General features: G+C 44.3%; 1 pseudogene; it reads left to right on the top strand.

Moving 5' to 3' along the window:
• Positions 1-542: 542 nt before the first annotated feature.
• On the top strand, positions 543-1,275 carry LOC112623856 (annotated as a pseudogene).
• Positions 1,276-15,647: the final 14,372 nt, after the last annotated feature.

Below are 15,647 nucleotides of genomic sequence, written 5' to 3'. Positions count from 1 at the left end.
AATCCTCCTGCCTCAGCCTCCTGTAGCTGGGACTATAGGAGCACACCACTGCGCCAAGCTAATATTTTAAAAATGTTTTGCAGAGACAAGGTCTTGCTTTGTTGCCCAGGCTTTGATCAAGTCTTAACCTCCCTACATACATACACACACACACACGCACACACACACACCCCTACACCCCCCGCAATGCTGAATTCCATTTTCCCTCCTTTCCTGGGGACTTCTTTATCAATCATTCAGTCCTCTTGCAACTTCACTTTTATTCTGAGCCAGGCTCCCCTTTAATGCCACATCCAAACCCATCAAGTCCTGATGGAATTCCACTCACAAACCGTCCTCAGCTCTACCACTTCCCAGCATCTTCACTGCCAAAACCCTGCGGCTGGTCCAGCACCAGCAGCTCCTGCCCCGCCCACCGCAGGCCTCCTGACTCTTCTCGCTGAGTCTCCTCTCATCTCCAACAGACGGTTCTCCAACAGTAAGCATTGTGGACCTCGGAGGAAAAAACGTGTCTGTTCGGAGGCCCTGACATACAGGTGATAAGTGCCATGGCAATGACTAGTGTCAAATTGTACGCTTGTGTTTTAAGAAAGCCAGATACCTGAATTGGACTCTGGGGTGTTCTCTGAGGGACACCTTCGTCACATAAACCCTGTACTTCCTGGAATCAATACTTGTATTTTTCTAGTACCAAGTTACATGCACCAAATTATAAAACACTTTTCCATAATATTTTCTCACTGAGACTCCCGGGGCTTTTAATGTCTCTGGAATATATTTTTCCATTTTCCATAAGACTCAAAAGTAATATAAGCTCTAAAAAATCTACTAAAAAGTCTCTGCAAAAAATAGAAGATGAAGAGGACTCTGATGCAGAAAGTGATCAGAACGAGATGAGCGAGCAGGAAGAGGAGTTTGAGGATGGCCCTACTATAGTCAAAGACTATAAGACCTGGAAACAGTAGTGCGATCTTTTCAGGATGACGCTGTCCTGACGACAAGCCAGGGTATTGGAAGAAACAAAGTGGAAGATGCATTCTGCAAAGGTGAACTCAGGCTGAATGGGGAAAAATTATGGAAGAAAAGCAGAATGGTGAAAGTGGGAGATACATTGGATCTTCTCATTGGAGAGGATAAGGAAGCAGGAACAGAGACAGTGATGCAGATTCTCCCGAAAAAAAAGTGTTTGAAGAGAAGACTGAAAGTGAAAAATACTCAGTGGTGTTACAGCGGTGGAAAAACTTAAAAATGCCTAAGAAGAGAATGTCTAAATAAACGGATTGCTTCACCGGGCACGGTGGCTCACGTCTGTAATCCCAGCACTTTGGGAGACTAAGGCGGGCGGATCATCTGAGGTCAGGAGTTCAGGACCAGCCTGACCAGCATGGTGAAACCCCGTCTCTACTAATACAAAAATTAGCCGGGTATGGTGACAGCACACCTGTAATCCCAGCTACTCAGGAGGCTGAGGCAGGAGAATCACTTGAACCCGGGAGGCAGAGGTTGCAGTGAGCTGAGATTGGGCCATTGCACTCCAGCCTGAGCAAGACTCCATCTCTAAATAAATAAATAAATAAATAAAATAAAATAAAATAAAATAAACGGATTGCTTTTTAGCAATAAAGCTACTTTCTAGTGGTAGAGAAAGGGGTGAATTAAAAAAGAGGACATTTTTATTAAAATAAAGTTCTCTTACCATTAAAAAAGAAGAAGTCTGATCAATTCGCTGCCTAAAGCCTTCGGTTGTTTTGCACCTCAATTAAACAAAAGCCAAGCCCTTTGCCTTGACCTGCAAAGCCCTGTGGAGCTGACCACTGTCCACCTATGAACCTCACTTCCTGCAACCTTCCTCCCCGCCTTGCCTTCCCTCCAGCATCCTAGGCTCACTCCCACCTCCTCACCTGCTTCTCCCTCTGCTGGAGGGCTGTTCATCCGTATGACGGTGCAGGTGCCCCTCGCCTCGTGACTTAGGCCTCAGTGCAAGCGTACACCATGGAGAGGCCTGGCCTCCAATAAAGTACCCTCTCCCCTACCACCTGGTGCTCATGTTGTTTATAGCATTTGCCAACACATGAGCACGTTATGTGTTCTGAGTTTGCTTTCTGTCTGTCTCCCTTTGCTAGAGTGGAAACCTCCTGAGGGTGGAGTTTTGTTCACTGCTAAGTCATCCTCCCCTCCCCTAGTAATTGTGTCTGCTCCCAAATAGCTATTAATAAACCCTTGCTGAAAGAATGCGTTGAGCCCATCAGTGTGATCCTCTCAGCTTACACATGCACGCACGTTTCCCACTCTCTCAAATGTCTTCTTTCCAATGTCAGTTCCTGTGGAACCCCTTTGCTTTCCTGCGTTTCACCACAGACTTTCTTCAGAAAGATTCTCCCTTCCAGCCACTCCTCTGCTACCACAACTTTACCCTGATCTCATCACTTTATGAAACTACAGGGTGATTTCCTGGTGTCAGGATCCAGTGGCTTCCCCCAGCTCCCATCCTACCCAACCACCCTGCTAGCTTTGTCTTTTCAACTTTGTATCCCCCAAGTCTAATACTATACCAGGTACATGGCCAGCTTAATATTCGTTGAGTGAATTAATAGTTAATTAGCTGATTTGACCCAGATTATCACCAACTCTTGAAATTCCTCTTTTGGCGGCGGGGCACGGTGGCTCACGCCTGGAATCCCAGCACTTTGAGAGACCGAGACGGGCGAATCACTTAAGGTCAGGAGTTCAAAACCAGCCTGGCCAACATGGTGAAACCCCACCTCTACTAAAAATACAAAAATTAGCTGGGCGTGGTGGCATGTGCCTGTAATCCCAGCCACTTGGGAGGCTGAGGCAGGAGAATTGCTTGAACTGGGGAGGCAGAGGTTGTAGTGAGCCTAGATCGTGTCACTGCACTCCAGCCTGGGTGACAGAACGGGACTCCATCTCAGGAAAAAAAAAAAAAAGAGAGAAAGAAAGAAACTTCTTTTGCCTTCCACAACTCTGTCGCTTTTTCCCAGTTGACCATTTTACTAACAACATTCTTTTTCTCGGTCTTTATCATTAGCCCTTTCCTCTACCAAAAATATATATTCTTACTGTTCATTGGAGGGGATCCCAACAGCTTCATTTATCACTCATATGTTGAAAACTCTCTAATCTATATCTCCTGTCCCAATCTCTTTAGCTCCAAGTAGATACCCCCAACTTGCAAGACATAGCTTGATATTGGTAATGCATAATCACATCAAATTAAACTTGTCCAAAATGTAGCTCATCATCAGGTTCCCAGTATCAACTCCACTCCAGACTTGTGTGTTACAGCAGCATCATTCAATCAATTGCCCAAATGTGGAATCTCAGAACATTGCCTTCCATTCTGTGCTGACTTTGCAAAACATGAGAAGCAGAAGAGGAGAAATGGGAAAACAGAACTGTCAGTTTTGCATGCTACCTTAAACCATTGCTTTGCTTTGAGCTTTACAAACATAACAGGTTTGCAAAGTGTGTCACACACTCCAATTGAGATGTGCAGAAGATGGTAACTTCTTTATTTTAGTCCTTTTCCTCAGTCTTCAACTGTCAAAGGAAAAGTAAGTTAATGCTCAAGTCTGTTAAATGCATAATACAATCCAATGATTTAAATAGACTGTTTAGGGAACGCCACATCTCTCTTGGAAAACAATGCTCAATCTTGGAGAAGCCTCCCCTCTTCTGATTCCTTTTATCTTTTTCTTTTTTTATTTTTTGAGACGGAGTCTCGCTCTGTCTCCCAGGCTGGAGTGCAGTGGTGCGATCTCAACTCACTGCAAGCTCCGCCTCCCGGGGTCAAGCAATTCTCCCTATCTCAGCCTCCTGAGTAGCAGAGATTACAGGCACCTGCCACCGTGCCCAGTTAATTTTTAGTATTTTTAGTAGAGATAAGATTTCGCCATGTTGGCCAGGCTGGTCCCGAACCCCTGACCTCAGGTGATCCACGTGCCTCGGCGTCCCAAAGTATTGGGATTATAGGCGTGAGCCACCGTGCCTGACCCTGATTCTTTCTTGAGAGACTGTCCAGGTGCATAGGAGGAAGGGTGTGTTATAGAGGTACCTGTGAGGTTTCAGGGAGACACTGGGGTTCTCAGACCCCATCATGATTCTGGAGTTGCTTGTCATGTGAGCTGTTGGTGCAGCCTGTGAGCTGGACCTCCCAGCTTGCTCAGGACTCCACCTCACTTTGGCTCTGCTGGCTGTTTTCCCCTGAGCTTGGTGTCCAGCCTGCCAGTGGCCCCTGCCCCAGGCTCACCTTCCCCTGCCTCAGGAGGCCCCGCGACTGACTTGGCTTGTGTTCCACATAGGAATGAAGTTGAGCCTTAAAAAATATCCACACTGCCATAATATTTCTGAGGCTGTGCCCTAGAAAGCCTATGGCAATAGCTCCCCTCCTTCCTCTTGGTGTAACCCACTAATTTAATTAAGATCCCTGTCCCCCGTCCCCGCCCCACTCCACCACCAGAGACTTAAGAACTGGCAGCTTCCCTCTCCTCCCTCTTCTTCCATTTTGCACGAACACTCTTTCTCCCTTCTCCTCCCAAGAATCTTCAGAACCAGAAGACTGGTAGGTTTTCTTCTTTAAAATTTTCTTTTTATTGTTTTTAGAGACAGAGTCTTGCTCTGTCTCCCAAGCTGGACTACAGAGGTGCAGTCATAGCTCACGGCAGCCTCGAACTCCTGGCATCAAGTGATCCTTCTACCTCAGCCACCCAAGTACAGTGGGCTTTTTTTTTTTTTTTTTTTTTTTTTTTTTTTTTTTTTTTTTTTTTTTTGAGCCGGAGTCTCACTATGTCGCCCAGACGGGAGTGCAATGGCCTAATCTCGGCTCACTGCAACCTCCACCTCCCGGATTCAAGCAATTCTTCCGCCTCAGCCTCCCGAGTAGCTGGGACTACAGGCACCCACCACCAGGCTCAGCTAATTTTTGTATTTTTAGTAGAGATGGGGTTTCACCATATTGGCCAGGCTGGTCTCGAACTCCTGACCTCGTGAACGGCCTTCCTCAGCCTCCCAAAGTGCTGGGATTACAGGTGTGAGGCACCGCGCCCAGCCCAGTGGGCTCTTCTTTTACTTTCCCCACATCCTGTTCCCTTTTCTGACTCCATTTATAACTGGGGGCAGGAGTGTCTCCTCTACACTGTGGGAAAATTCTAGAAGCTCACTACTCCAAGCTAAGTTATTGGCAGGCTAAAAAAAAAAAAAAAGGAATTAAAGGAATTCGGAAAACATTTTCTCAAGATAGCCTGTTGAGCCTGACATAAATTAAAGCTGATGAAGTGAACTGAATCTATCAGTCTAAGAAATTTTAATTGATCTTAAAGGCAACACGAAGAGCCACTGACTTTTCCTTTCAAAGATCATTTTGGCTGCAGTATACAGAGTGGATTAGACACTAGTGCCTCCCAGATTTTGCACCCACAACATGCATGGAAAATGGTCATATTATATGGTACAATGGGGGAATAGGAAGAGGTGGCCCCAGACCCCGCCCAGCCACCATGAGGGTTGAAGGAATGAACACACCTTGAATCCATTCATGGTTACCCATGGATAAAGCAGGAAGTACAAGTCTGGAAGGCAGAAAGCTAGTTAAAAGGCAATTTTAGTAATTCATGCAAGGGATAATAATTGTCTAAACATTAGTTCTTCATAGCAGTAGATATGGGGAGAAATGAATGGATTTGAAGGATACCAGTTAGATAGAACAAGCACGTTGTGTTTGATTCAATGGCTGGATAAAAGGTGGCACTAATTTACAGACATAGAAGGAATTTCCAAGACAGAAAGGAAGGGAGTGCCGTTCTTGCGAAGTCTGAAGTAAGGAAGATATTACGCAGGGGCAAAGGAGTTGCTAATAACATTATCTGGAATTTTTTTCTAAGTTAGAAAATACCCTAGAGAGCATGTTAGCCAACCTACCCATTTTACAGACAGTAATAATTCTTACTGTTTACTGAGTACTTCCTGTTTGTGAAGTGTTATGGACTAAATATGCCCCTTCAAAATTGGTCTATTGGGCCCCATGGGCGCAGCGGCTCACACCTGTAATCCCAGCACTTGGGAGGCCAAGGCAGGTGGATCTGAGGTCAGGAGTTCGAGACCATCCTGGCCGACATGGTGAAACCCTGTCTCTACTAAAAATACAATAATTAGCCAGGCATAGTGGCAGGTGCCTATAATCCCAGCTACTCTCGAGGCTGAGGCAGGAGAATCGCTTGAACCCGGGAGGTGGAGGCTACAGTGAGCTGAGATTGCACCACTGCACTCCAGCCTAGGCAACAGAGCGAGACTCTGTCTCAAAATAAATAAATAAATAAAATCGGTGTATTGAACCCCTTACCCGCCGTGTGATGGTATTTGGAGGTGGTGCCTTCGGGAGGTAATTAAGTTTAGATTTCGTTATCAAAGTGGAACTCCTTGATGGGATTAGTGCCCTTCTAAGAAGAGGAAAACAGAGATCACCTTTCCATGAGCACACACAGAGAAGAGTCTGTATAAGGACACTGCAAGGAGGGTGGCTGTCCACCAGCCAGGAAGCCAGCCCTCACTAGAAACCGAATTTGCTAGCAGCTTGATCTTAGACTTTTGAGCCCCCAGAATTGTGAGAAATAAATGTTTGTTATTCAAGCCGCCCAGTCTACGATATTTTGTTATAGCAGCACAAGTGGACTACAACGTTAGGCAATGATCCAGTTGCACTACAAATATCATCTCATTAATTCAGAGCTAACTCTGTGACGTGGCTGGCATTATTTCAGAGTGAGGAAATGGAAGCCCTAAGAGGTAAGTAACTTGCCTGGGCAATTCAGAAATTCCATCACAGAGCCAAGATTCAGATCCTCATCTCTCCATTCCCAGAAGCAGTTGTTTTCCCATTATCTTAATGCCTCTGGAAAGAGAGTACTATACAATGTATTCTTTAAAGGTGCAAATCCGTATGTTTTGAAACTTCCCGAATGGTTCTACTTCATGCCCAATGCCACAGAGCCTAGTTAATAGTGAGTCAGGATTAGCCCTGGGGTTCTGCCTCCCCTTTGAGTTTCTTCCATGCACCTTTGACCTTACTTTACTGAGCAAAGTGTATATGGGAAACAGCAGTACCGCATTTTTTGGGTCCCATGGAGGCTAATGTTTTAACTTCACAGCCACAGGTCCACCTGCAGAGCCCTCCTCACTCCCCTGTTATCTCTGCAGAGGCTTTGGGGAGCTAGGCTTCCCTTTCTCCCACAAGCCCCACATTCAGTGGTCTCTACAGTGTCATCCGGAGATAGAGAATGGGAAAAATGTGGACAATCTCAATCTTCTCTGCACTGGTTCAGATAAAGACTGTTTTTATAGTCCAATTCTATGAGACACAGTTTTCAGATTTTCAAGATGATTTGCATTTAATTCAATTTAGCCCTGACTTCTTGTCCTTCTCATGGTGAAAGACACAGGATAACTTTTCCCATTATTAAAGATGCAACATATATGAGGTACGTGGCCAAATGCCCAGGCAAAGTCAAGATGATGTCATTTCTGTGTTCAACTTAACCATGCCCTAGCCTAAGGGGAGTGACTCCTTTTACTCATTATAAAACATCACAGCTTGGTGCCCGGGTTAAGATATGCTACGTGATATGATTTCATATTTGAGCCATGGCATCTCTAATGCATTAGGCTTTTGCGAGCTTAAGCTTCTTACTGGTGTGTGTTGTTGGTATAAACAAATGCCAACCTCACCACAGCAGTGTCAAATTCCTCAGATGCCTCAGCACAATTAAGAAAACAAAGTTGCTGTAAAGTAATTACACAGTATGGATTAATGTGTAATCCTGAAGAGCAATAACACCCAGAGCGAGCATGAGCTCTGCTTTATTACTGAGAGAGAGAGAAGGCTGGTGGGTGGGGTGGGGGGGTGGAATTCCAAAGCACAGGCATTCATTCACCTTTCTGCACAGGCCTAGCTGACACAGGACTGTTTTGGTAACTGAGGGTAATCTAACATTCCTGAATTCTTCAGGCACAGCTGGGGCACCCTGGGAACCCCATTCCACCCCTAGGCCTGGCAGTACTCAAAAAGTGTTCTCCTAGAACCTGAGAGGGGAGATGGGTGTCCTTATAAAATTTCTTGTAGGGTTTAAACTGGCAGTTCCTATGATTATCATTATTTTCTGGGAAAGAGACAAGATTTTATTACTTGTCTTTCTTTCATACAAGCAGACACTGCTCCATAAGTAGTTTTTTTATTTGTTTTGTTTTGTTTTGTTTTTATTGAGCGACGGCGTTTCACCATGTTGCCCAAGCTGGCCTCAAACTCCTGACCTCAAGCAATCCACCCATCTACCCACCTTGCTATTCCAAACGTGCTGGGATTACAGGCGTGCACCACCGTGCCCAGCCTGTATAAATATTCTGACCACGTATGTAGTTAGCAAATCGGAGTTTTAAAAGTTATAATTAATCTTCAGATTTAAATGTCTTCTACTTTTTACTACTATGTAAGGATTCTATGAAGGACATTAAATAAACATTCTCCACGTTTAAAGGTGGGTTTACAAAGGAATATAAACGATTCTATTATAAAGATACATGCACACATATGTTTATAGCAGCACTATTCACAATAGCAAAGACATGGAATCAACCCAAATGCCCATCAATGATAGACTGGAAAAGAAAATGTGGTCCATATACACCATGGAATACTATGCAGCCATAAGAAGGAAGATCATGTACTTTGCAGGGATATAGATGAACAACACACACCCGGGTCTGTGGGGGAGTGGGGGGAGGGAGAGAATCAGAATAAATAGCTAATGCATGTGGAGCTTAACACCTAGTGATGGGTTGATAGGTGCAGCAACCACCATGCCACACGTTTACCTATGTGACAAGCCTGCATGTTTTGCATATGTATCTGAAACTTAAAATAAAATTTAAAATAATACAATTAAAAATTTAAAAAATAAAGGTGGGTTTAATGTGAGGGAGAAAAACAATTATCAATGTATAAGACCAATGATCAGCTGTCCAAAATAACTGCCTGAAAATTTACTTCTTTATGCCCCATTAGAACTTTCGGGACCCCGGAGGAAAATGTCCATAGGCCAGCATGCTGGATTTGTGGCTGAGATGGGTTTACTATGTCTCTACTCATTGCAGTTTTCTTTGATGATAAATATCATTAATGAAAGCAGGCATCTTAGAAGTTTAAAGGTGAATGAGAAAAGCAAGTTGCAGAGGTCTTCATACAATAAGAAACCTTTTTTGTTAGAGTTTCTAACAGGCGAGTTAGGCTCAGTGGTTCACATATGTAATATCAGCACTCTGGGAAGCCAGGGCAGAAAGATGACTTGAGGCCAGGAGTTCAAGACCAACCTGGGCAACATAGTGAAACCCCATCTCTGCAAAAAAAATTTAAAAATTAGCCAGACACGGTGGCATGTGCCTGTAGTCCCGGCTACTCATGAGGCTGAGGCAGGAGGATCCCTTGAGCCCAGGAGTTTGAGGCTGCAATAAGCTGTGATGGCACCACTGCACTCCAGCCTGGGTGAGAGTGAGACTGTCTCTGAGAAAGAAAAAGAAAGAAAGAAAAGAAGAGAAAAGAAAAAAGAAAAGAGGATCTGCCATTTGCAATAATCTGGTTGAACCTAGAGTAGAAAGGTGGTTACCAGGTGTTAGGGAGGAGTGAGAAATGGGGATATGTAGGTCAAAGGGTCAAAGGGTGCAGTCAAAGGGCCAGGCACAGTGGCTCATGCCTGTAATCTCAGCACTTTGGGAGACCAAGGTTGGTGGATCTCAGGTGATCTGAGGTCAGGAGTTCAAGACCAGTCTGGCCAACTTGGTGAAACTCCATCTCTACTAAAAATACAAACATTTTCCAGGCGTGGTGGTGCACACCTATAATCCCAGCTACTCAGGAGGCTGAGACAGGAGAATCACCTGAACCTGGAGGCGGAGGTTGCAGTGAGCCAAGATCGTCCCACTGCACTCCAGTCTGGGCGACAGAGCAAGACTCTGTCTCAAAAAAACAAGAGTACGAAGAGGTAATAAATCTGGAAAGCTAATGTACAACATGAGTACTGTAGCTAATATACGAAAACTTGCTAAGAGAATAGATTTTAGGTACTCCTACCATAAGAAACAGAGAGAGAGAGAGAAAGGAAGAGGGAAGAAAGGAAGGAGGAAGGAAAGGGAGGAAAGAAAGGCAGGTTTTTCTCTCTCTCTTGTGCGCTGTGCCCAACATCTCAGCCACATGAAATTGCCTGTTTTTCTGCCTTCACCAGGATGCTTTTGGACAAAAAGCCCTTTAAAGGCAGAGACTGATCCTCCTTCATTCGCCAGCACAGTGTCTGCAATGCACTAAGTGGGCAAGAACATCAGCTTTCACGAATGAGTAAATGAACTTCTTTCCTCTAAGCAGTGATTTGCAGATGAGGAGTAGAGCCTGCACGTGTGTGTGCGTGTGTGGGTGTGGGTTTGGGTTTGGCTAGAACAGTGACAAGTGCCTGCAGGTTGTGGATTACAGACCACCCATCTCACTCCTGTTGAAAACAGTCTCAAAACGTTTTGGCCAAAAGACACATGTATTGGTATCAGTTCCCATCATACTAGACATACTAGAGAAGAAAGTGCTGAAGGGTGAGCATAAATGACGAAAAGGAGATTCCAACATAGTATCTCTCTCTCTCTCTCTCTCTGTCTCTCTCTCTCTCTCTCTCTCTCCCTCTCCATCTCTTATTTCTGCTCTGGATGAGACAGATGGGCTCTCCCCAGATGTGGAGAGAAACAGCCAACAGAAACACTGAGCTCCTGTCTTCCTGACTTCACAGACAAAAGTCATCTTGTCTTGATCCTAATTTTGTCCTTTAGAAGGGTTCTCTTCTGGCTTGGGTCACTTACCCCCTCACCCCCTGCCCCCCACTGCATTTCTTGTGCAGAGCACTCAGTAGGCCGCTCAGTAGGAAAATTCATGTCCTTTAATTCAGCAAAAGTAATATCGTTTGTCTTGAGATTTGGGGGTTTTTTTGTTTGTTTGTTTTGTTTTTGTTTTTGAGAGGGAGTCTCTCTCTGTTGCCCATGCTGGAGTGCGATGGCATGATCTTGGCTCACTGCAACCTCCACCTGCCGGGTTCCACACATCCTCCTCCCTCAGCCCCCAAGTAGCTGGGACTACAGGCATGCGCCACCGCACCTGGCTAATTTTTGTATTTTTAGTAGAGACTGCGTTTCTCCATGTTGGCCAGGCTGGTCTCAAACTCCTGACCTCAGCCTCCCAAAGGGCTAGGATTACAGGTGTGAGCCACCCTACCTGGCCTGTCTTGGTTTTTTGAACTTTAAATAATCTCCCTCTCCTCTTGTTTTCTCTGTTATCTCACTCTGATATAATTATTGATGGATCTTCTAATTTGCTTATCCTGCTTGCTGCTACTCCTGTCTCAGTGCTGCTTCGAGGAAGATTTTTTTCAATGTCACCCTTCATATTTAGTTTTACGGTTGTGCCATCTTTGTTTTAACATCCAGGAGGCTCTTTCTTGTTCTCTGAATGTTAACTTTTTTATCACTCTCATTCTTACATGCATCTTGACTCTCACCTTTTCTGAGGACATTAACTAATAGTAAGTAGTTTGTTTTTGACAATTTCTTCTGTTTCCTTCAAGTTACTCTTGTTTGGACTCTGTGTTTCATCTTAGAGGCTTGGCCTCTGATGCTTAGTGATCCCTGGCTATTCATATTTAGACATAAAACACTAAATGTTTCTTGTAAGTTCTCAGTGCCGGTGGGCTTCAAAATAGGGTCACCGTGAGCGTTAATTTTATGTGTCAACATGACTGGACTACAGGATACACAGACATTTGATCAAACATTGTTCTTAGTGTTTTTGGATGAGTTTAACGTTTAAATCAATAAACCGAGTAAAGCAAATTGCCCCCTCTGGAATGTGATGGGCCTTATCCAATCTCAGGCCTGAATAGAAAAAAAGACCGACCCTCCTGCAAGTAAGAGAGAACATCCCCTGCCTGAGAAGGGGTTCAGAACAGGGATGTTGTTTTAATTTTTTCCTGCCTTGAGACTCAAACTGAAATATTGGCTCTTCCTGGGTCCCCACCCTGCCAGTTTTGGACTGGAACAACACCGTTGGCTCTCCTGGTTCTCAAGCCTTCAGACTCAGACTGGAGTTACATTGTCGGCTCTGCTGCATCTCCAGCTTGCTAAATGAGGATCTCAGGACTTGTCAGCCTCCATAACTTCATGATCCAATTCCTTATAGCAAATATCTTTTTATAGATACGTTTTTTGTTTTTTTGTTTTTTTTTTTTTTTTGGTTCTGTTTCTCTGGAGAACACAGGCTAATACAGATTTTGGTGCCAAGCGTGCTTCTAAAGGAACAATGTTTTAAGGTGGAGTTTTCTAAATGATTTCTGGGATATTTGCAATTTTCTCTAATTAGATTTAAAGATGCTCATGACTCTATTTCCAGAAGTAAAGAGTGCACTGATAGTCCATGGCATGCTCTGGCAATAGAGATATGCAAACTATCACCATTGGCTACTTCTAGTCAACCACTTAAAAGAAGCAAGGCCTATGTGACTGCATATATGATACTTTAGAACATTTTTGTCAAAATAATGAGTATTGTGAGATTGGCCGATGGCTCTTAATGTGGCTGGACAAACTGGTGGGGTTGGGATAGAATGAGTCCAGGGATTCAAATTTGCAGCTCATGCACCACATAAATGACCTAAGAGCTTCTCTGTATGCTGTGAAAGAGACCCTTATCTCCTATAGCAGAACTGAGATTGCTGAAACTCAAACCCAGAATCTCAACCTGCAACTCACTGGATTACGACACAAATTAACTCCCAGCATCACAAGGTGTCTACTGTTAAAGTGAGGACACTGATGGAGAAGCGCGAGTCCTACAAGTTGGAATGGGTACATGAGGGAAGACACTGAATGGGGACATTGAGCCCCTAAATTCTGATGAGTCTTCTTTGAAGTCTTCTTTGAGTGGAAACAGCCTCTCTACCCCCAGCGGAAGCAGAAGCTTCCATACCCCCATCTGAGAGAATTAATCCTGCATGGCCTGAGGAAACTAATGACCTCCTTGAGGCAGTTGTCAGGCAAGACAATGCTGATTCTTTTCAGGACCCGTCCCATCATCCCTCTTTGCTTCTAGACCTATAACTAGACTAAAGTGCCAACAGGCCCCTACAGATGACGCACAAAATGTGATCCAAGAGTTGGTATTCTATACTGCAAAAGAACTACTTTAGTTTTCTAATTTATACAAATAGAAATCTGGGAACATATGTTGGAATGATATTAAGGATGTGGGATAATGGTGGAAGGAGTGTGAAGCTGGATCAGATCAAATTTATTGATACGGACTCACAAAGCAGAGAGTCTGAATTTAGTGTTGTGTCTTGGGAAATTAGAAAGGGCTCTAATAGTTCGTTTGGTTGTGTGGCTGAAATGTGGACCAGAATGTGACCCGTAGTGAGCAAGTGGGAAATGCCAGATCTGCCTTGGTTTTACGAAGAGGAAGGGATTCAAAGGTGTAAGGAGATTGGAATGTTATAGTAGATTTGTCATTTAAGACCTGCTCACCCACCAAAACATATACCTTTCACCACTGTTGTGAGAAATAAATTTGTGAGGGGAGCCCAGCATCCTTGAAGAGCTCTGTGATTGCTCTTCTCTGTGGTCCAGACCTGACGGTGGGAGCCATAGCACTAACTAGAAAACCTAAATGGAATGGAATGGGAGTAGTTAGATTCCAGGGTGGCAGGAGCCAAGGGGCAGCACTCAACCACCAGAGGCAAGATGGGAATGGTTACCGTACAGGGTCCAGGCAGCAATCAGAATGGTTTGATTTGCACAGACCTAGGCATTGGCTCAATGAAGATGATGCTTCTGGAATTGAGTAGATAATAGGCCTACTAAATTCTTACTTGACCTTATAAACAGAAAAGTTCTAAGTCAAGTGAACAAAAGCCTAACCTGAATCATAACAAGAGCATGGCCCCTCAAACAATTTACAGTCTTGAGCCAGTTTACAGACCCAGAATCCTTGAATGAAAGGGAGGCCAGGTCCCCTAGAGGAAGAATCCAAGTATACTGAAAAAACAAAAACAAAACAGTTTTTGTTTGTTTTTGAGACAGGGTCTCGCTCTGTCACCCAGGCTGGAGTGCAATGACATGATCACAGCTCACTGCAGCCTCGACTACCTGGGCTCAAGCGATCCTCCCACTTCAGCCTACTGAGTAGCTGGTACCACAGGCACATGTCATCACACCTGGTTAATTTTTTTATTTCCGTTTTCGTAGAGACAAGTTCTCCCTATGTTGTCCTAGTCTTGAAATTCTGGACTCAAGTGATGCTCCTGCCTCAGCCTCCCAGAGTGCTGGGATTACAGGCATGGGCCATTGCTCCTGGCCTACAAAAAATTATAACATTAATCTTTTTTCCAGTCTTACCCAAAGGGACATACAGCTTTTTGCCAGGGCAATTGTGCACTGAGAAGAAGGAAATAATCAAACATTTTAGGGACTACTGAATACTGATTCCACAATACCCAAAATGTCACTGTGGCCCACCAGTCAAAATAGATCAGGTGAAGGTCAGATAATCAATGTAGTTTTAGCTCAAGTCCATTTCACAGGGAGCCCATTAGGTCTCTGAATCTATCCTGTAATTATTTCTCCAGTTCCAGAATGCATAATTGAAATAGATGTACACATCAGCTGGCAGAATTCCCACATTGGTTCCATCTACCTCTGGAAAGAGTGCTATGATGGTGAGAAAGGCCAAGTTGAGGTCATTAGAACTGCCTCTACCTAGGAAAATAGTAACCAAAAGAAATACTGCATTCCTGGAGGGATTTCTGAGATTAGTACCACTATCAAGGACTTGAAAGGATGCAGAAGTGGTATTCCCGCTACATCCCCATTCAACTCACCTATTTGGGCTGGGCAAAAGAAAGGTGAATCTCAGAGAGTGACAGTGAATTATCATATACTTAACCAAGCAGTGATTCCTATTCCAGCTGCTTTACCCGATGTAGTTTCATTGCTTGAACAAATTAACACATATCTTGGAACCTGGTATGGAGCTATTGATCCAACAAATGCTTTTTTTTCTCCATACCTGTTAATAAGGACCACCTGAAGCAGTTTGCTTTCAGTTTGCTGACAAGACCAGAAACGCACCTTCACTGTTCTATCTCAGGAGTATATCAAGACTCTCCACCCCTATGTCATAATTTTGTCTGCAGGGATCATGATCTTCTTTCCCTTCTGCAAGATACCATACTTGCTTTAGTCAGCTCAGGCTGCCATAACAAAATACCGTAGACTGGGTGACTCAAGTAGGGGAAATTTATTTCTCACTCTTCTGGAGTCAGGGTAATACAGGATCAAGATGCTGGCTGATTTGACTCCCATTAGGGTCTCATTATGGCCTCACATGGCCTTTCCTTGGTGCACCTTTCCTTGGTGCATTCATGAAGACAGAGAGAGGAGAACTCATCTTCTTCTTCTTATTAGGGTGTTAATCCCATCATAAGGGCCCAACCCTCATGACCTCTCCTAACCCTAATTAACTTCCAAAGGCCCCATCTCCAAATATCATCACATCGGGGTGC

The sequence above is a fragment of the Theropithecus gelada genome, chromosome 4 (genome assembly GCF_003255815.1).
Source record: "Theropithecus gelada isolate Dixy chromosome 4, Tgel_1.0, whole genome shotgun sequence".
Lineage (NCBI taxonomy): Eukaryota > Metazoa > Chordata > Mammalia > Primates > Cercopithecidae > Theropithecus > Theropithecus gelada.
Note: the sequence above shows the minus strand (reverse complement) of the source record. Positions and strands in the feature narration are given on the sequence as shown.